Source organism: Leucoraja erinacea, chromosome 21, assembly GCF_028641065.1.
Source record: "Leucoraja erinacea ecotype New England chromosome 21, Leri_hhj_1, whole genome shotgun sequence".
Classification (NCBI taxonomy): Eukaryota; Metazoa; Chordata; class Chondrichthyes; order Rajiformes; family Rajidae; genus Leucoraja; species Leucoraja erinaceus.
The window spans coordinates 17,408,690-17,431,823 of record NC_073397.1 but is presented as its reverse complement, the minus strand read 5'-3'; positions in this window follow the sequence as shown (position 1 = coordinate 17,431,823).

The window sequence follows — 23,134 nt, the reverse complement described above, 5'->3', positions numbered from 1 at the left end:
GAATTATTCTATTCAAACTAGTTCTAAACCTATTTTTATAATTGGCCCTTGGATATCTTCACAGTTAATAAGGAGGTTTCTATTGGCTGAGATTTAGTTTAGTTTAGAGATACAGTGTGGAAACAGGCCTTTCGGCTCACCGAGTCCGCGCCAACCAGCAATCCCCATGTACTAGCGCCATCCTACACACTAGGGGCAATGTCCAACGGCAGTTAACCTACAAACCTGCACGTCTTTGGAATGTGGGAGGAAACCTGAGCACCCGGAGAAAACACACGTGGTCACAGGGAGAACGTACAAATTCCGTACAGCCAGTACCTGTAGTCAGGATCAAAGCCGGGTTTCCAGTGCTGTAAGGCAGCAAATCTGCCGCTCCTCTACTGTGCTGCCCTGCTCTGATGTATTTAATTGAAATTTAATTTAACTGGAACATTTGCCAGGATTTTCCATCCTAATGACTCCTCAATAAGACCTCTTTGAAAACATCCATTTTAAAATTGTGACTAAACTGGGTGATTAATTCTATTCAAGCTAGTTCTAAATTATTTTGGAATCGGCCATTTGATATTTTCACAGGGGGCTTCTATTAGCTAAGGATGGGCCATTACATCTAGCATGAACTAGGGAGTAGCACAGTGGTAGAGCAGCTGCCTCACGGCACTAAAGTAAGGATTCAAACCTGGCCTCAGGTGCTGTTGGTGTGGAGTTTGCGCGTTCTCCCTGTGACTGCATGGGCTTCCTCCGGGTGCTTGGGTTTCCTCCCACATCCCAAAGACGTGCAGGTTTGAAAATGAATTGGCCCTCTGCAAATTGCCCCTAGTGTGTCGGGAGGGGATGTGAAAGTGGGATTACAAAGAACTAGTGTGAACGGGTGATCGATGGTCATGGAGCGGGGGGGATGATTGAGAGACAGATGATCGGACAAAGGCCAAAGATAAATTTAAACAAAACGTGTGGGCAGAAGAGATGAGTTTATCTTGGCATCATGTTCGGCACAGACAATGTGGGTGAAGAATAGTCAGAACCTTTTAACCCCAGCATGGAAATGTCAAAGACTAGAGGACATAGGTTTAAAGTAAGAGGGGCAAAGATGTGCGGAGCAAGTTTTTTACATGAGGAGTGGTGGGTGCCTGGAACTTGTTGCCAGGGGTGGTGGTGGAGGCAGATACTCTAGTGGCGTTATAGATGTCTTTAGATAGGCACATGGATATGCAGGGAATGGAGGGGTGTGCATCACATTCTGGCAGAGGAGATTAGTTTAACTTGGCATCATATGGGCTGACGGGCCTATTCCCGTGCAGTACTGGTCTATAGATTATGTTCTATGTTATAGCACCTCTGCAAAGCATAGCACACAACTTGCTGATGATATGCCTTTTCTACAAACAAAATTGCTACTGCATTTCCTACATTACACTGGTGACTCATTGCCTGTGTTGAAATGCGTTATAAAAATGCAACTTCTTCCTTTCTTTAACACTTCTCCCCAATCTTGGAGCCATTCCCAGCACAGTTAATGCTCAGATTACCCGACGCAGGTACCGAGAGAGTGTATCTGGGTGTCACAGGTCCATGGAAGGCTAAAAGGGAATACCATTAGTAAACTAAAGATGAAGGCTAAGGAAGTTTGGCACGCCTCCAGCAACTCTTACTCATTTCTGTAGCTGCATCACAGTAAGCATGCTATCGGAATGAACCACAGCTTGGTTTGGCAACAGCTCTGCTCGAGACCGCAAGAAATTGCAGAAAATTGTGGACGTAGACCAGTCCATCACACAGACCAGACTCGCCACCATCAACTCCATCTATACTTCAAGCTGCCTCGGGAAGGCAGCCAACATAATTAAGGACCATTTACACCTTGGTCATTCTTTCCTGTCTCTGCAGAAGATACAAAAGTTTACTGGCACATACCACCTGATTCAGGAACAGCTTCTTCCCTGCTGTTATCAGACTGCTGAATGATTGATTCCTTCATTCCTTGACTCCTTGACTCTAATAAGCCAAAGTATACTCCCATTCTTCCAACCTACCTCATTTCAGACCCTGCACTCTTTAAAACAGCACTTTCTCTGTAACTGTAAAGCCAAAAGTTGTAAAACAATATTCTGCATTTTGTTTTCTTTGCACTAACTGTTGTACTTGTGAATGGCTAGATTGTAGTTATGCATAGTATAATTTGTAGGTTGCTGGTTTACACTGAAGATAGACACAAAATGCTGGAGTAACTCAGCGGGTCAAGCAGCATATCTGGAGAAAAAGAATAGGTGACATTTCGGATCATAGGAAGGGTCTCGACATGAAACATCACCTATTCCTTTTCTCCAGCGATGCTGTTTGACCCACTGAGTTACTCCAGCATTTTGTGTGTATGATTTGACTGGATAGCTCACAAACAAAAGTTTTTCACTGTATCTCGGTACATGTAATTGTAATAAACTAACACCAGTATCAATAAATATTAGTACTGTGACTTGTAATGGGCCATGCCCTAACTTCCTTCACACAAAGGGTGGTGGGTGCATGGAATGAGCTGCTGGAGGAGGTAGTTGAGGCAGGTATTATCGCAACGTTAAAGAATCATTTGGACAGGTATGTGGATAGGATGAATTTAGAGGGATATGGGCCAAACGCAGGCAGGTGGGACTTGTGTAGATAGAACATGTTGGTCGACCAAAGGGCCTGTTTCCACCGTGTATGATTCTATGACTGTAACTGACTAGATGGGTCGAAGGGCCTAAGTCCGTGCTGTATCTCTAAAGTCAAAAGTCTAAAGTCTATAAGTCCAAACATAATTTTGTTGCCTGTACAGAACATTTAGAACCAACAGGGTTCTGTGCTCGCAGTCTAACTCCTTTAGAGAGCATTGCCAGGTGCTTTGTAGCTGTGTGTGTAGATGGAAAACAGATGCTAGAAAAACGGGAACCACCTTAACCACCTTATTGTGCCTGAAAGTGCCCCGTCCAATTTCACAATCGGGGTGGATTTCCGCCAGAAACAGGCGGCAAGATTTTAAAATGAGTTTAGTTTAGTTTATTGGCACTCTCATTGTGAACATAATTCATATCTACAGTAGTAAGTACTGTGGGTAACAGATAAGGTCCTGTTCTTGCCACACAGATCCTAAGTCATGCGCAATGCTTTCAGTCTTTCTCCGGTAGTTGGGTGTAGTCCAGGAAATATTCAGTTACAATGTCACTTGTTTTACTGACCTCAGTACTAAAACAGAAACAAGCAGCACAGTAAAGTGTTTACAGCACCAGACCCGGGTCAGCAAAATGACCATACATGATTACAATTGGGCCGTGTTAAAGGAAATAATGTTTACAAGATAAAGTCCAGACCCGGGGCCTAGGTTGCCAAAAATGAAATGAAATGAAAAAATGAAATGAAATGACAATTGGGTCATTGTCCGTGTACAGGAGACAAAGCATTTTTAGCATCTCCCTTGAAAGGGAACACAGGGCGTTAGCGGTGTGCAAGCGCCTGCCGCCAAGTCCAGTAAAGTCCCCAAGACACAACGACAGTATAACTCCAAGATTTGAAGGCCTTCCGGTAAGGAACTCTTAGCCATTGTGCTATCTGAGCCTACCCAATGAGGTAGCTCAGGACCATTCATTAGTTGGTGATTGGATGGTTCAGTTTTCTGACAACAGCTAGGAAGAAACTGTCCCTGAATCTGGAGGTGTGCACTTTCACGTTTCTGTACCTCTTGCGTGTTGGGAGAGGGGTGAAGAGGGAGTGGCCAGGGTTAGACTGGTCCTTGATTAGGCTGGTTGCTTGCTGCGGCAGAGTGAAGTGTAGACTGCAAGTAAGAATTTGATTATTCCATTGTCGGTAGGGATGGAAATCCTTAGTGCAATGAAAGGCAATATGAAGAAGAGTCCTGATCCAAAACATCACCTATTCAATTCAACTTTATTGCCATTGTACAGATACAAGTATAGGTACAACGAAATGCAGTTTAGTGTCTGGTCATAGTCATAGTGCAAGATAGTAGAAGTAGAAAATAAAAATACAGAATAAGCATACAATAGAGTAAAAGAGTACTGGTTAACAATGTGTGGAATGTGGATGGATTAGAAAAAAAAATGGTACATAGGCAAATACTGTATACAAATGGGAGAGACTAAAGATATCTAGCAACGGGACTCCGAGTGCAGCAGTGTAATGGTGTTATTGAAAAAGCTGTTCCTCATCATGCTTGTGCGAGACCTGAGGCTCCTGTACCGTCTCCCTGATGGGAGGAGGGCAAACAGTCCATGGTTAGGGTGGAAGGGGTCCTTGATGATTTTCCTGGCCCGTCTCAGACACCATTTTCGGTGGAGGGCATCCATGGCAGGGAGCGGGGCACCTATGATGTGCTGAGCGGTTTTCACCACCCGTTGTAGTGCCTTCCTGTCAGCTGCGGTGCAACTGCTGTACCATACCGTGAAGCAGGTGGTCAGGATGCTTTTTGATGGTACAGCGGTAAAAGTTGGTCAGGATCTGTGGGGACTGGTGAGCTGTCGATGTTATCCAGCGATACTGCCTGACCTGCTGAGTTACTCCAGCACTTTATGCCTGTCTAACTGTCCATTGAAGTCCATAATTGTGTAGTGTTCAAGAGTCTGATGGTTGTTGGGAAGAAGCCGATGATCTTGAACCTGGAGGTCATGGCTTTCAGACCCCTGTACTTGTGTCCCAATGCTAAGGGTGAAATGAGAGAGTGGCCAGGGTGGTGTGGACCTTTGATGATGTTGGCTGTCTTTTTTTGAGGCAGAGATGATGATGATAATGATGAGCATCAAAAGTACATAATTGGCAGCAAACCATTTTGTGATCCTGCAAGGCGCAGTGGCACAGTGGTAGAGTTGTTGCCTCACAGCGTAGAGACCCTGGTTCGAACCTCTCCTTGGGTGCTGTCTGTACGGAGTATGCACGTTCTCCCTGTGACCGAGCGGGTTTCTTCCGGATTCTCCAGTTTCCCACCACATCCCAAATGTGGTATTATGCAATAATAGTGTAAGGCTGAGCAGAGGGGCACTAGGACCCTGTGTGCCAGAAGCCAGGCTCCAGTAACCGGAGGTGACTGGAACCCAGGGTGTGGGCAGTTAGGGAGTTGCCTGGGCTTGCACACGAGGTTGTTGCAGGCTGCTGTTGTACAGATTAAAGATATACTCTGTTTACGTCGTCGTACGAGCCTTATTACAAGCATAACCCGACACCAAAGATGGCAGGTTTGTAGGTTAATTGACCCTCTGTAAATTGCCCTTAGTGTGTAGGGAGTGGATTAGAAAGTGGGATAATATAGAACTAGTGTGAACGGGTGATCAGTGGTCAGCATGGACTCGTTGGGCCAAAGGACTTGTATCCACACTCTTGTCTCTAAACTAAAACATAAAATGGATGTAAAAGCAAGTCATCCCTTCCCCACCCTGGTCTTCGTACTAGTTTCACTGTCGTCAAGTTCAGTTTCACTCGTTATCACCTACCCCACAGCCAACAATGGACCATTGTGGGCTCCACCTTTCCTAGATCATCATTGCTTTTTGCATATCTTTCATTCATTTGTTCTCTGTATCTCTGTATCTCTCATTTCCCCTTCCCCAGACCCTCAGTCTGAAGAAGGGTCTCCATCAGAAACATTGCCTATTCCTTTTCTCCTGAGATGTTACCTGGCCCACTGAGTTTCTCCAGCTTTTTGTGTCCATCTTCGGTGTAAACCAACATCTGCAGTTCCTTCCCAATCATTTTTCTTGTGGTTCAATAGCCTGTGGAAAGGCATGTGATCCTATTGAAGGACACTGCACGGGCTAGTGATCTTGCAATCACTACTGTGGAATTGCAGAGCCATTTCACAACCTTGCGGCCTCCCGTGACTGCTGAGCAAACAGCTGATGAACTCACTGTCTGGTGAGGTTGGGATTGTGCAAGGAACAACCCACCGACAACAGGGAAAGGTACTGGATATCCACCGATCCCTGCATGCTGTGGGATCGTGGAAGGTCGTAGAGAAGTCAAAGTCATTCCTGAAACAATTCATTGAAACATGGATAAGAAAGGTTTAGAGGGATATGGGTCAAACATGTAGCAAATTAGGAAACGTAGAAACAAGGAACTGCAGATGCTGCTTTACAACAAAAGGCACAAAGTGCTGGAGTAAATCAATGGGTCAGGCAGCATTTAGTTTAGTTTAAGAAGGCACTGCAGATGCTGGAAAATCAGACTGACGAAGGGTTTCGGCCCGAAACGTTGCCTATTTCCTTCGCTCCATAGATGCTGCTGCACCCGCTGAGTTTCTCCAGCTTTTTTGTGTACCTTTAGTTTAGTTTAGGTTAGTTTAGAGATACAGCGCAGAAACAGGCCCTTCAGCCCACCGAGTCCACGCCGACCAGCGATTCCCATACACTAGCACTATCCTACACACACTGAGGACAATTTATAATTTTACCAAGCCAATTAACCTACAAACCTGTTTGTCTTTTGAGTGTGGGAGGAAACCGGAGCACCCTGAGAAAACCCACGTGGTCAAAGGGAGAACGTACAAACTCCATACAGACAGCACCCATAGTCAGGATTGAAACCGGGTCTCTGGCGCTGTAAGGCAACAACCCTATTAGCCATGTCCCACAGTACGAGTTCATTCCAAGAGCTCTCCCGAGTTTAAAAAAAATCAAACTCGTGGTAAGCACGGAGAATGAACGTAGCGGGTACGTCGGAGCTCGGGATCGTCTCTTAGCGGCTCGTAACGCTAACGGCAGGTACTCGGGAAGACTCGCTAATGGCAGGCAAGCACGGGAAGACTCGTGAAGATTTTTCAACCTGTTGAAAAATGTCCACGAGAGCCCCGAGTACCGACGAGTGGCCATTACCATAAATCTCCGAGTTCGAATCAGGGCAAACACGGGAGAGCTCTTGGAATGAACTCATACCGTGGGACAGGGCTTTATCACTGCGCCACCATGCCTGCCCTGGAGAATATGGATAGGTGACATATCCGGTCGAGACCCTTCTCCTTATCGATTCTGACTTTTCAGGTTGGGACCCTTTCAGTCTGAAGAAGGATCCCGACCCGAAATGTCACTTATCCGTGTTCTCCAGAGACTTTGCTTGGCCTGTTGAGTTACTACAGCACTTATGTAGCAAATGAGACTAGATTAGATGGGACACCTTGGTCAGCATGAATGATTTGGGCCAAATGGCCTGTTTCTGTGCTGTATGGCTCTATGGCCAAGCATGTAAGTCTGTACTGCTGACTCTACTGTAAGGGCCGAAGAGCCTGTTTCTGTGCTGTGTGATCAGGGCAGCACAGTGATGCAGTGGTAGAGTTGCTGCCTTACAGCGCCAGAGACCTGGGTTCGATCCTGACTACGGGTGCTGTCTGTACAGACTTTGTACATTCTTCTCGTGCCTGCGTGGGTTTTCTCCGGGCGCTCCGGTTTCCACCCGTACTCCAAAGACGTAAAGGTTTGTACGTTAATTAGCTTCTGTAAATTATAAATTGCCCCTTGTACGGGATCGCTGGCGGGCACGGACCCGGGTCTCTAGCGCTGTGAGGCAGCAACTCTACCCGCTGGGCCACTGTGCCATCCTACTCAAAGATAGAATAATTTTTACCAAGAGCTAGTAACAGGATATGAGATATTCTGTCATCAGGGTAAGAGCCAGCAAACATGGACCATGAGCACATCGCAAGGTGACGCGATCAGTCGTTCTGCTTTGTTTGTGCCTTGAAAATGACACACCGGCATTCAGGTGCTGAACTGAGCTTCTGTGGGCCACACACTCACTCCTTAGTCAGAAGTTGTGTGCCCATATTCCACTGCAGGAAGCTCCAGAATAGCCTTCACGTCCATGGTTACAGTATAAATCTTTAATTTGTTACTAGATTAAAAGACTAGACTTTGTATAAAGAAGTTACCCCTCAGGTTCCTATCAAATCTACCCCCTCCCCCTATTCCTTAAATCCTGCCCCATGAAGCCAACTTCAGTGAAGGATAAAATTACAAGGAAGGGATAGACCTAGAAACACAGGCGGGAATAGAAACATAGAAACATAGAAAATAGGTACAGGAGTAGAGGCCATTCGGCCCTTCGAGCCTGCACCGCCATTCAATATGATCATGGTTGATCATCCAACTCAATATCCTGTACCTGCATTCTCTCCATACCCCCTGATCCCTTTAGCCATGGGCCATGTCTAACTCCCTCTTAAATATAGCCAATGAACTGGCCTCAACTATATTCCGTGGCAGAGAATTCCAGAGATTCACCACTCTCTGTGTGAAAAATGTTTTTCTCATCTCAGTCCTAAAAGATTTCCCCTTTATCCTTAAACTGTGACCCCTTGTTCTGGACTTCCCCAACATCGGGAACAATCTTCCTGCATCTAGCCTGTCCAACCCCTTAAGAATTAAGATAGGTTTCTATAAGATCCCTCCTCAATCTTCTAAATTCTAGCGAGTACAAGCCGAGTCTATCCAGTCTTTCTTCATATGAAAGTCCTGACATCCCAGGAATCAGTCTGGTGAACCTTCTCCGCACTCCCTCTATGGCAAGAATGTCTTTCCTCAGATTTGGAGACCAAAACTGTACACAATACTCCAGGTGTGGTCTCACCAATACCCTGTGCAACTGCAGTAGAACATCCCTGCTCCTTTACTCAAATCCTTTTGCTATGAATGCTAACATACCATTCGCTTTCTTCACTGCCTGCTGCACCTGCATGCCTACTTTCAATGACTGGTGTACCATGACACCCAGGTCTCGTTGCATCTCCCCTTTTCCTAATTGGCCACCATTCAGATAATAGCCTACTTTCCTGTTTTTGCCACCAAAATGGATAACCTCACATTTATCCACATTATACTGCATCTGCCATGCATTTGCCCACTCACCCAGCCTATCCAAGTCATTTGCAGCCTCCTAGCATCCTCCTCACAGCTAACACTGCCCCCCAGCTTCATGTCATCCGCAAACTTGGAGATGTTGCATTCAATTCCCTCATCCAAATCATTAATATATATTGTAAATAGTAGAAACATTTCTACAGATGATTAGGTAAGAATGTATGAAACAGATACAGTGAGGTTCAACATCTTGAGCTTGTTCTTTCAGTCTGTAATCTGGCAGATTCCATAAGTTATTGCGGAAACAAGGAACTGCAGATGCTGGTTGATACACAAATGGACACAAAGTGCTGGAGTAACTCAGCTGGTCAGGCAACATCTCTGGAGAACATGAATATGTGACGTTTGCAGGTGGGCCCCTTCTTCTGAAGACCGAAATGTCACAGCCACGTTCTCCAGAGATGCCGCCTGACCCGTTCAGTTACTCCACCACTTTGTGGCTTTTTGTTTTCTCCTCCCAGCACCGCTGGTCAAAATTGCTCAGTACTTGGTCAGAAGGCTTTCCTGTGCTTGTTTGGGGATTGGCAAACTGATGTGAATCACTATTATGTAACATTATTCCTGAGGAATGACTCTTTGGACATGAAATGCCCGGATTCCACTAGTTCATGCCTGAATCTGTATCTGCAGTGCAGTTGAGAAGGTAATTCAGGGTGGGGGCGAGGCAGGAGAAAATAAGCAAAGGTACCTAAACAACTGTGGGGAGATTTAGACTTCACTTTAGACTTTAGAGATACAGCGCAGAAACAGACCCTTCAGCCCACCAAGTCCACGTTGACCAACGATCACCCCGTACACTAGCACTATCCCACACACTATCCCACACACTATACAATTTTACTGAAGCCAATTAACCTACAAACCTGCACGTCTTTGGAGTATGGGAGGAAACCAGAGCACCCGGAGAAAACCCACGCAGGTCACAGGAGGGAGAACGTACAAACTCCTTACAGACAGCACTCATGATCAGGATCGAGACCTGATCTCGGGCACTGCAAGGCAGCAACTCTACCGCTGCGTTTCTGTGCCGCACTGAAACATATTACGGAATTATGGAATTGGAACATTCCACATGCATCATAAATATATGTGTGGATATATTTGAATTCAATATTTAACTTAGCTGATTCTATCATTCTGAAGGATAGGAAAGAAGTGGTGTCTTAATTATATTAGCAACAACCCTCAGCCTCTACCTCACAATTGATTCATGATATCCGTTCTTGGTGTTGTTAAGGCAACTTTGGCTAAATACTGACATTTCCGAAATTGTGTTTGTTGGTTTCTGAGGCATTAAATGGAAAATGTTCAATCGTGAATGTCAATCCTGGTGACAAGCAGTACTGTATTCAGTGGATGTGAAGAGCATTGTTATTGCTCTTTGTACAGATACTTATAGACAGATCGCATCTAAAACTGTTCATATAAATTCACATTCACTGCATTCACATTCTTCACCACTGCCATCAGGAAGAAGGTACAGGAGCCTGAAAACTGTAACGTCCAGGTTCAGGAACAGCTTCTTCCCTTCAGCCAGCAGGCTTTTAAACACAGCAACAAATAAGCTCTGAACTACGACAGATTAATATTATTTATTTAAGAAGGAACTGCAGACGCTGGAAAATCGAAGGTAGACAAAAATGCTGGAGGAACTCAGCGAGTGAGGCAGCATCTATGGAGCGAAGGAAATAGGCAGCGTTTCGGGCCAAAACCCTTCTATATTTGGTTGTTGTTTTATGTATGTGTATATATACACACTGAACTTTTTTCTCTCGTTTATGTACTATGTTTACATATTCTGTTGTGCTGCAGCAAGTAAGAATCTCATTGTTCTATCTGGGACACATGACAATAAAACACTCTTGACTCAAGTCTCCAGCATCTGCATTTCCTTCTGTTTCCAAAATAAATTCAATCTTGCATTGTCGACCCCGTGAGACGAGTTATATTAACTAATGTAAGTGATACAAAACTTATATAATTTTCATGCTTGAGATTTCAACCGAAGAGATCTACTTTTAACATCTTACTGTGAGAAAAAGCCCTTTCCTGCTACACAGCACTGCTGCTTAAATGTCAAACACCGCATGAGTCAGTGCGGAGAACTGAGATTTCATCATCGTCTCTCTGATGAAATGCGTGTGACTCATTGAGAAACTTGCTGATTCAACGGGTAACACAAAAACGCTGCTTAGTTTCTGTATTATTGCACAGGCTGGTTGCTCACTGCCCGAGCAGATGGTTGTGAATCAGGAATGAGAGTGCCGTAGGAAATGTTTTAAGGTTTACAAAGACCTTCAGTGGAAGGCAAGAGATTTAGTGGAGGAATTGTGGTGGCCAATTTATGTGTAGCAAGCTTCCATGAACATCATGTAATTTGCACTCGTTATGTTGATTTAAGGATATATATTGCAATTTATCACAATAATACCAGAGACCCTTTCACTACTAGTTCAGTTTAGAGTTTAGAGATACAGCACAGAAACAGACCCTTCGGCCCACCGTGTCCATGCCGACCATCGATCACACTAAAACTACCCTCCACATACTAGTGACATAGAAACACAGAAACATAGAAATTAGGTGCAGGAGTAGGTCATTCGGCCCTTCGAGCCTGCACCGCCATTCAATATGATCATAGCTGATCATCCAACTCAGTATCCCGTACCTGCCTTCTCTCCATACCCCCTGATCCCCTTAGCCACAAGGGCCACATCTACAGTAACTCCCTCTTAAATATAGCCAATGAACTGGCCTCAACTACCTTCTGTGGGAGAGAATTCCAGAGATTCACCACTCTATGTGTGAATTTTTTATTTCTCATCTCAGTCCTAAAAGACTTCTCCCTTATCCTTAAACTGTGACCCCTTGTTCTGGACTTCCCCAACATCGGGAACAATCTTCCTGCATCTAGCCTGTCCAACCCCTTAAGAATTTTGTACGTTTCTATAAGATTCCCCCTCAATCTTCTAAATTCTAGCGAGTTCACCTATTACTTTTCTCCAGAGATGCTGTATGTGCCGCTGAGTTACTGCAGCATTTTATGTCTATCTTCAGTGTAAACCAGCATCTGCAGTTCCTTCAGCCCGCCAGGTCCACTCCGACCACTGATCACTCGTTCACACCAGTTCTTTGTTATCCCACTTTCTCACCCACTCCCTACACTCTTGGGGCAATTTTGCAGAGGCCAATAAACTTACAAACCTGCATGCGTTTGGGGTGTGGGAGGAAACAGGAACAGCCAGAGGAAACCCACACAGTCACGGGGAAAACGTGCAAACTCCACACAGACAGCACCCGAGGTCAGGATGGAACCTGGGTCTCTGGCGCTTTGAGGCAGCAGCTCCACCAGCTGCACAAACCCTAAGACGTTGAGTCTAACTTTATGTGTATGTGTGTGTCTCTCACTCATATGCCTTAGACATAGAAGATTCTTATGGATGGATTGAAGGTACATTTGGATTAAACTAATACTTTACACGTGTCGAAAGGAATTAAGAGACAATTACTGTAGGAAATGTGGCGGCTAATTTGTGCATAGCGGGCTCCCATGAACACCATGTTACTTGCACTCATTATATTGGTTCAGGGATGTGTGTCGCCCTGAACTAACTTGTCTGCAATTCATCACAATAGTACCATTTTTTGTACACAATAGTTTTATTACTACTTTAGTTTAGTTTAGTGATACAGTGTGGAAACAGGCCCTTCGACCCACCAAGACTGCGTCGACCAGCAATCACACTAGTTCTATCCTGCACACTAAGCACAATTTACAGAAGCTAATTAACCTACAAACCTGCACGTCTTTGTACTAAATTACACTGAACTAAAAAAGAATGTGGGAGGAAACTGAAGCACCCAGAGGAAACCCATGCGGCCACAGGGAGAACATACAAACTCCGTACAGATAGCACCCGTAGTCAGGATTGAACCCGGGTCTCTGGGATTGAAATGCAGCTCTACCACTGCGCCACTGTACCACCCTATTGGTATTGGAGTTAATAATTCATAGGTTTTTTGGTTATTATAAATTATCTATGTGTATTGTATTTACAGGCCTGTTATGCACAACTAATAAACACCCTTCTCTTGGTCTCTAGACAGAGGGTAATGGTTTTTACCATTCCTCTGAAAAAAAGCTCCTCTGACAGGGCAGCAGCCCCTCTGTCCAACATTGCTCTTGTCTGCCTCTTAAGAGTCTCTGAAATAGCTCCCAAGATCTTCTGAGCAGTGATGGGGGAGGTGCAGGAAAGAACTGCTGTTGCTGTTTTAAACCGAAGATAGACACAAAAAGCTGGAGTAACTCAGCAGGAGAGGCAGCATCTTGGGAGAGAGGAATGGGTGACGTTTCGGTTCGAGACCCTTCTTCAGACTGAAAGTCACGGGAAAGGGATACGAGAGATATAGATGATGATGAAGAGAGATATGGAACAAATATGTGTCAAATATATGGTTGCCGTGGTCTCAGTCTGATGAACGATCTTGACCCGAAGCTTCCACCCATTCCTTCTCTCCGGAGATGCTGCCAGTCCCGCTGAGTTACTCCAACATTTTGTGTTTCTTTAAGGTGCTCAATATCCTTTTCATGCGGGTCTCCTTCCACCTTCTTAAGGGTGATACCGTGACAAGCACAGAACACTGCTGTAAAATGTCATCAGCTTTGAGCTCACATCAGTTTGTGTTCAGCTGCTTGCACAACAGTCACTGTTACTCAGTCTCCATGGGGAGGCTACTGCCAACAATTGCCAGATTTCGCAATGGGCATATGATAGTTTAGCTTGGTTTAAGTTTGAAGAAACACCGTGGCAACAATCCCTTCGCCGCACCAAGTCCATGCCAACCATCGACCGATCACCCGTTCACACTAGTTCTGTTATCCCACTTTCTCATCCACTCCCTACATTTTACAGGTAATTTTACAGAGGGCCCCATTATCCTACAAAGTTGGGATGTTGGAGGAAACCGGAGCACCCGGAGGTGGACGTGCCATCTCCATACACAGACAGCGCCCGACGTCAGGATTGAACCTGTGACTCTGGCACTGTGAGGCATCAGCTTTACTTGACCGGCTGAGCTACTCATACAGGACATGGATCATGTGCATTGCAGAGATGATCTCGTTTGCACGGACATTGTGAATCTGAAGAAGGGTTTCGGCCCAAAACGTTGCCTATTTCCTTCCCTCCTAGATGCTGCTGCACCCGCTGAGTTTCTCCAGCATTTTTGTCTACCCACTCATACACTTTACTATGTTTACATATCTGTTGTGCTGTTACAAGTAAGAATTCTGTTGTTTTGTTGTTGGTACTCATGACAATGAAACTCTTGAATTGTGTAACTTTTTTAGAGTCCTGGTCGCTGCCTTGGCAGTTGAGAAGTTTGGGGGAGTGGGTAGGAAGCCGGGAGAAGAAATTAGGATGAGGCGATGAAACAACAACCAAAACAGTCGAAAATTTACCACTTCATCCAATCTGCGTCGCACCAGAGAAACATTCCTGACAGTTTCTAGAATGTTCCAGTATGTTTCCTCTGCTGTTTTTCTCTCTCCGACAACAGACGAGGATTGCTCAACACACAAGCTCAATGAATAGCATTTGAGAAAATTCAAAGAAAGCAATGTCACAATATGCAGGTTGAGTGAATAACACAACGTTAAGGGCGGATAGTTGTTGCAAAATATGTCAAAGTCTCAGAGTTTAAACTGGCACAAGGCAGAGGGAATAATCTGCATTACACATTAGTCAATACACATTGAGCATCTGAAAGCAATACCATAAGGTTTTTTGAAAGGATCATAGATCATAGAATAGTACAGCACTAGAACTGGTTTTTCTTCGTTACTTTTTGGATATCTTTCATTCATTGTTCTATATTTCCCAATGTCAGTGCAAACAAGATTATCTCTGCAATGCACATGATCCATGTCCTTCCATTCCCTGTATATCCATGTGCCTATCTTAAAGCTTCTTAAATGCCACTATTATATCTGCCTCCACCACCACCCCTGGCAATGTGTTCCAGGTACCCACCACCATCTGTGTAAAAGACTTGCCCTGCCCATTTCTTTTAAACTTTGCCTCTCTCACCTTAAAGTTGTGCCCAAGTAGGGGCATCTAGAAAAAGGGCCATCTCGAGATTCAGGGCCTTTCCACTGACTGGCTACCACGAAACACAGCTTTTCGCTGAACCTCGGTACACGTGCCAATAAACTAAACTAAACTAAACTAAGGATCATTTAATTTTTAATTCGTGTTCTGCTACTAGGGGTTGAATAGGTTTGAGAAACTGTCACATTGGGTATGTTATGCTTTGACACTGTGATGAAACATGTTTGGAAGGGAAACACAGAACACAGCACAAAGATTGACTGAAATATTGACCGATTGAAAGGTACAGCCCTTTGGCCCACCCAGTCCATGTGGACCATCGATCACTTGTTTACACTAGTTCTATGTTATCTCACTTTCGCATTCACTCCCTACACACTAGGGGCAATTTACAAGCCAGATTAACCTACAAACTGGACCACCCGGGCATCTATCATCAAGGATCCCTACCATCCGGGCCCTGCCCTCTTCACGCTGCTACCATTGGGCAGGTGGTACAGAAGCCTGAGGTCCCACACCACCAGATTCAGGCATGGCTACTTTCGTACAACCATCAGGTTCTGGAACAAATGTGCACAACCCAAATCCTACCTCGGCAACGGAACTCCACAGACCACTAACGGGCAGGTGGGACTAGTGTAGATGGGGTATTAGGGGCAGCATGAGCAAGGGCCTGTTTCAGTGCTATGTGACACTATGACTCAGTGACCTCCTACACTACCATGGACCTGTTTTCAAACTGCGTTTTGCACTAATGTCTTGCTTATTCCACAGTCTTGTTCTTTGTCACTATCTTGTGTAATGTAAGCTTTTGTATGTTGTCTTTTTTTGCGATACGGCTGCAAGCAAGATTTTAATTGTGCCTTCACCTCACTGAATTTGTGCAAATGGCAATAAAGTCAACACAAAACGCTGGAGTAACTCAGCGGGTCAGGCAGAATCCCTGGAGAACATGGATAGGTGATGTTCCGGGTCGGGATTCCCTCCTCAGACCCTCCATTAACCAGCAGCTGCAGTTCCTTGTTTCTACGTTTTATCCGCTCCACTGCAAAATCTCCTCAACTTAAGTCTACTTTGAAGAAGTTCTCCTCCTCTAACTAACATCTGAAGTTCCTTGTTGCTGCATTTTGAACAGAATGAGGCTATTTAACATCTCCAGCCTGTCATTCAGTCTTCTGACTCCATTTAATCTTGGGAGTCCCTGTCCCATAAAACCATCAATAGCAACAAATAACCTTTCAGTCTCAGTATTAACATTTTCAATTAATACCCCACCTCCACCCTTCTACTTTTGTAGAAGTTGCTGGTTCTTGGTTTCCACTGCCCTTTGTGACCAGGGGAATTTGTTACTCAACAGCCTTCTTCTCATCGTCAGGTTTTCCCCCCTGTTGGTCTCCCTCAACAGAAGGATAGTTTCTCTTGGCACAATCGAATATGGCTCATTGTGATTGCATCAGTGCTTGGTCAATTGCACTCAGGAGGTTACAGACTCAATTCCGCTTGCAATGACACTGAAGGAGATGGGGAACAATGGGAGGCTACTGCAATTCCCCACAATTATCCACCATCGGCAAAAATGCCATTGCGATGGAGCAAAGGGATGGGAACCATTACCAGGCTATCTAACAGTGAGGAAAGTCTTATTGAAATACCCGTCAAGATGTGTCACGGTAAACCACAAACTTGTGGTTTTTTGAGACAGCGAGTCAAGTACCCAATACTTGGCTAGGGCTTATCGTGAAACAGCATCAAGTGATGACAAAGCATCTTTGCTTTTCAGCGGCATGTCAATATAAGATTGATTTATAATTAGTTGCTCAATGTCTTGTATGGATATGGTGAAAATCTGGCTTCCCCTTTTAAATTACCAACTGGTGTATTTTTCTACTCAATTAGTTTAGTTTGATTTGTTTTAGTTTAGAGATACAGCATGGAAACAAGCCCATCGGCCCATCAAGTCCACACCGACCACCGATCACCCATTCACTCTAGTTCTATTTTCTCATCCTCTCCCTACACACCAGGGACAATTTACAGAGGGCAAATTAACATACAATCCCGCACGTCTTTGGGATGTGGGAGGAAACCGAAGCACCTGGAAGAACCCACACGGTCACGGGAAGAACGTGCAAACTCCACGCAGACAGCATCCGAGGTCAGGAGGGAACCTGGGCCTGGCGCTATGAGGCAGCAGCTCTACCAGCAGCACCACTGTGCTACTCCAGCCCATAGGCTAGGGCACAGTCTGACTCTCCTCTACCTCATTGTGGGCATTGGACTTAGTCTCTGGAACCATTGTGTTACAATGCTGAGAACTATTTTAGGTTTAGATTTAGGTGTGGGTTTAGTTTAGTTTAGTTTAAAGATACAGCATGAAACAGGCCATTTGGCCCATCGAGTCCGCGGTGACCAGCAATCACCCATACATTTTATCCTACACACTGGGATGGGAGATTGTAACGTGGTCCGCCCTGTTTCGACAAATGCAATCAACCTGGCGTGCACAATCAAATAAGATCAAATGGAGTTTAAGAGGGAACTGCAGATGCTGGAGAATCCAAGATCAAATGGAACAAGTTGTCCTGCAACATTAGGCTGTGCACGCCTTACACAAGAAGATCCTACACACTAGGGACAATCGACAAACCTGCACGTCTTCGCAATGTGGGAGGAAACCAGAGCACCCGGAGAAAACCCACGCAGTCATAGGGAGAACGTACAAACTCTGTGCTGACAGCACCCGAGGCCAGGATTGAACCCGGGTTTCTGGCACTGTAAGGCAGCAGCTCTACCACTGCGCCATTGTGCCGCCCTTAAGTTATGTTTAGGTTTCAGTTTATGTTTAGGTTTATTATTCAGTTCTCAAGTTTCCACCCTGTTCCTTTATCGAAGTGACCATTGGTGTACACATGCTGGAAATACCCAGTAAGTCAGGCAGCATCTGAAGAAGGGTCCCAACCCGAAACGTCATCTATTCTTTTTCTCCAGAGATGCTGCCTGACCTGTTGAGTTACTACAGCACTTTGTGTCTATTTTCTGCAGATCCTTCCTACACAGTTAATCTCTGAGTTGTGTTTGGGCACCGAGACCAACAAGAAGCAGCTCAGGCAGAAGCTGGGAAAGGGCTGACCTTGAGCGGGAGGCAGAGCGCTCCCTCAGCGAAACCTCACTCTCTGCGGTCCCGACATCACACGAAACGCGGATCGACTTGCGCAAGGGACGGCGTGACCATGCCTCTGTTTTGTAACTTTCTCCAGAAAGTGGTGAAATCCTCTGAAGCCCGAAACTAGAAGGGTTGTTGAGAAATCAAATGGAAGTCTGCATTTAGTAACCCAGTGTTTCTGTGTGATATTGTGTAACTTGGTCAATTGCACAAGAAATGCTAAATCAGACTGTGGTTTATTTTAAATTAATTTGGCTTCCTCCCAAGTACCAATATGTCTGTTGTCAGTCCTTTTATAGCTCACTGTTGTTCTTGCAAACACCCATTCTCACTCAATTAACATAATTGCCATTTCCATTATAGGTAGCCCCCAATTAGCACCACCTTTTATCAAAGACAAACACAAAGTGTTGGAGTAACTCAGCAGCTCAGGCAGCATCTCTGGAGAAAAAGGATGGGTCTGGGACCCTTCTTCAGACTGAAAGTAGAGGGGAGGGAACTGGAGCTTGGAAAAGGCCAGAATAAAACTGGACTGGCAACAGATGACCAAGGAAGGGTGGAGCCCATAATGGCCCATTGTTGGCTGGGGAAGAGGTGATAACAAAGGATGTGTCATATTGACCCATCTATATCAACTGAGAATTTATGTTCATAAGTCATAGGAGCAGAATTAGGCCATTTGGTCCATCGACTTTACTCCAGCATTCAATCATGGCTGATCTACCTTTCCCTCTCAACCCCATTCTCCAGCCTTCTCCCAATTCCCCCAAAGCAGGATGGTAGATTTGTGATATAAAAGCAGACATGGTGAAAACACTCAGCATCTTCTCTCCTCTCCCTGCAGATGCTGACTGACCAGCTAAGTATAAGTTTCTCACCTTCTGTTTCAGTTCTCCAGCACCTGTGGTTTTATCATTTTCACTGATGGATTATTTCTTTGAGCAAAGATTAGGTTTCAGTTGTATCGATGATAGTCGAACCTCCTCTGGGATCAGCATGCGAAGAGTTGCCACGATCAGGCACCATCTTAATAAACCTTTAATATAGTTGAGTTTAATGATGCAGCGTGGAAACAGGCCCTTCGGCCCACTGAGTATATTTACATTTGTGCAAGGGTTAGAGTGCGCTAAAAAAGAATATCTTACGTCACCTGCTCTGCTTGGAGATTGTAAATAGCTGTCTGGCTCCACGTGAGTTTGCCCGACCTCGCTCTTTCACCGCACGGGAATGTGTGAGTGTGATCACGATGCTGCAAATGCCCCACGGTTGAATGTTGGGTGTCTCTGCTAGACTCTGCCTGTGACGCTGTGGGCCCTTCCTCTCCTTAGCATCGCTGAGATCTCCCACTGGAAACGGGTGTCTGCTGCGGGTCTCAGTGGTGGGGAGAGGGGGGATGCTGGAGGGGGGATGCAGGGGGCAGGGTGGGTTGGGGGACCGAGGGGAGGAAGGACAACAGCAGATGGAAGGTAGTGCAAAACAGTTTTAGTATGCAAGAAAGATTATACTTTCTTGCACACTAAAGGGCCTGTCCCACTTTCACAACCTAATTCACGACCTCTGCCGGGTTTGCCCTTGACTCATACTCGCAGCATGGTCGTCACGAGGTCGTAGGTAGGTTTGTAAGCACAGTACTCAAAGATAATATAATTAACAAATGTAAAAAAGTTCACTAAATTTTAAAAAAATGTGAACTAAAAAATTAATCCAAAGCCCAGAGTGTCTAGTGCAATCAAGGCAGTTTGTAGTTCCAAGTTTAGTTGGAGTTCATCGTGTTTAATAACCTGATCGTTGTAGGGAAGAAGCTGTTCCTGAACCTGGATGTTAGAGTTAGGATGTTAGACTCCTCAACATTTTTCCCAGTGATAGGAGTGAAATGAGAGCGTGGCCAGGGTGTTGTAGGTCTCTGATGATACTGGCTGTCTTTTTGGGGGCAGCAACTCCTGTGGATCCCTTCGTTGGTGGGGAGATCAGTACCCGTGATGCACCGGGTAATGTTCACCACTTTTTGCAAACTGCTTTGTTTCTGTGTACTTGAATCTCCTATCCATGTACTGTTCCATGCACTATGCTTTCTCCCTTCGACTGCATCAGTCTGGGAAAGGTGCCTAAAACTTTGTCTGTCTACCTCCTTCCACAGATACTGCCGGACCCACTGAATCATTCCAGCACTTTGTATTTTAAAGTTCTCAGTTAATGTTCGAACAGAAAACTTCTCCAAAGGTGCAGTGCTCCCCCAGCTCTGTGACCTTGGTCTACACTGTCATCGCATCATGGAGCATGAAAACAGCCCTTGCGGCCCAACTTACTCACGCCGACCAACATGTCCCGTATATGGCTATCTGGACGACACTTCTTCCCACCCTGCCTCCTGTAAGGACTCCATCCCCCACTCCCAATTCCTCCGCCTACGCCACAACTGCTCCCAGGATGAGGCGTTCCACACCAGGGCATCTGAAATGTCCTCATTCTTCACGGAACGGGGACTCCCCTCCTCCACCATAGATGAGGCTCGCACCAGGGTCTCTTCCATACCCCGCAACACTGCTCTCTCTCCCCATCCCCGCACTCGCAACAAGGGCAGAGTCCCCTTAGTCCTCACCTTTCACCCCACCAGCCGTCACATACAACAAATAATCCTACGTCAGTTTCGCCACCTCCAACGTGACCCCACCACTCGCCACATCTTCCCATCTCCCCCAATGTCTGTCTTCCACAAAGACCGCTCCCTCCGCAACTTCCTTGTCAATTCTTCCCTTCCCTCCCGTACCACCCCCTCCCCGGGCACTTTCCGTTGCAACCGCAAGAAATGCAACACCTGTCTCTTTACCTCCTCCCTCGACTCCATTCAAGGACCCAAGCAGTCGTTCCAGGTGCAACAGAGGTTCACCTGTATCTCCTCCAACCTCATCTATTGCATCCGCTGCTCTAGATGTCAGCTGATCTACATCGGTGAGACTAAGCGGAGGTTGAGCAATCGTTTCGCCGAACACCTCCGCTCGGTCCGCAAGAACCTACCTGACCTCCCGGTGGCTCAGCACTTCAACTCCCCCTCCCATTCCCAATCCGACCTCTCTGTCCTGGGTCTCCTCCATTGCCAGAGTGAGCAACACCAGAAACATAGAAACATAGAAACATAGAAATTAGGTGCAGGAGTAGGCCATTCGGCCCTTCGAGCCTGCACCGCCATTCAATATGATCATGGCTGATCATCCAACTCAGTATCCCGTACCTGCCTTCTCTCCATACCCCCTGATCCCCTTAGCCACAAGGGCCACATCTAACTCCCTCTTAAATATAGCCAATGAACTGGCCTCAACTACCCTCTGTGGCAGAGAGTTCCAGAGATTCACCACTCTCTGTGTGAAAAAAAAGTTCTTGTCATCTCGGTTTTAAAGGATTTCCCCCTTATCCTTAAGCTGTGACCCGTTGTCCTGGAAATTGGAGGAACAGCACCTCATATTCCGCTTGGGGAGCCTGCATCCGGCAGGCATGAACATTGAATTCTCCCAATTTTATTAGCCCCCTTGCTGTCTCCTCCTCTTCCTTAGCCCTCGGGCTGTCTCCTCCCATCCCCCAGCCCTAGGGCTCCTCCTCCTCCCTTCTCCCCGCCACCCCCTATCAGTCTGAAGAAGGGTTTTGGTCTGAAACGTTACCTATTTCCTTCGCTCCATAGATGCTGCTGCACCCGCTGAGTTTCTCCAGGATTTTTGTGTCCCGTACATAGTAGTCCCACCTGCCTGAATTTGGCCCATATCCCTCTAAACCTATCCTATTCATGTAGCTGTCTAAATGTTCTAGATTCCCCTACTCTGTGTAAAAGACTGGGTCTACCTGATCTATTCCTCTCATGATCTTGAGCGCCTCTCTATAAGGTCACCCCTCATCCTCCTGCACTCCAAATAATAAAGTCCTAGCCTGCTCAACCTCTCCCTGTAGCCCAGGCCTATAGTCTAGACCAGGGCTTGAACCCTTCATCTCATGACTCAGGGCTGTCTTTGAGCCAGAACCTCATTAAATTGAGATTAGCCAATTAACCACAGCCAGGATTCCCCTGGGAATGATCAGATCTGTCTATAGCTCAGTACTATCAGCAGCATGATCAGGAAACTTCCCTTTATGAGCTGTATTTAATAGGCAAAAGAGCAGATACACAAAAGGAGGAAGGACAGTCACACAGGAGGGAACAACTCTCTCTCTGTCATTATCACTCACACCCTCCTTCCCAAGTCTCGGTCACTTGTAATCTCCCCTCTCATGTTACCAAGTAGACTGGAGCACTGACACATAGTGGGGCAAGACACAAAGCATTGGAGAAACTCAGCGGCTCAGGCAGCTTCGGTGGGGAGAGGTAAACAGATAATATTTCAGGTAAGGACCCCTCTTCAGACTGTAGACCACAAAAAATGGAGTAACTCAGTTGAACAGGCAACATCTCTGGAGAGTAGGAATGCATGACGTTTTGGGTTGAGACCCTTCTTCAGACAAATCCTCAATCCACAGAAAGGGGTGGCACAAGGGCGCAGCAGTAGAATAGCTGCCTTACGGCGCCAGAGACCCGGGTTCGATCCTGACTACAGGAGCTGTCTGTATGGAGTTTGTATGTTCTCCCTGTGACTGTGTGGGCTTCCTCCCACATTCCAACGATGTGCGGGTTTGAGGGTTAATTGGCTTCTGTAAGTTGTCCCTAGTGTAGGATAGTGCTAGTATCTGGGGTGATCGCTGGATGGTGCGAACTCAGTGGGCCAAAGGGCCTGTTTCTGCGCTGTATCTCTAAAGTCTAGTGTACGGGCGGTCGCTGATGGATTGAAGGGCCTGTTTCCAGGCTGTATCTCTGAACTAAATTCAATTGTTCACTTTCTTAAATCAATATTCAATTAATGGCCTATACTGCCAATTAAGAAGATTCAATCCTAAAGAAAGATCAAAACACAAATCGAAGGATCGAGATGAGTCGTATGTGCTGTTAAGGT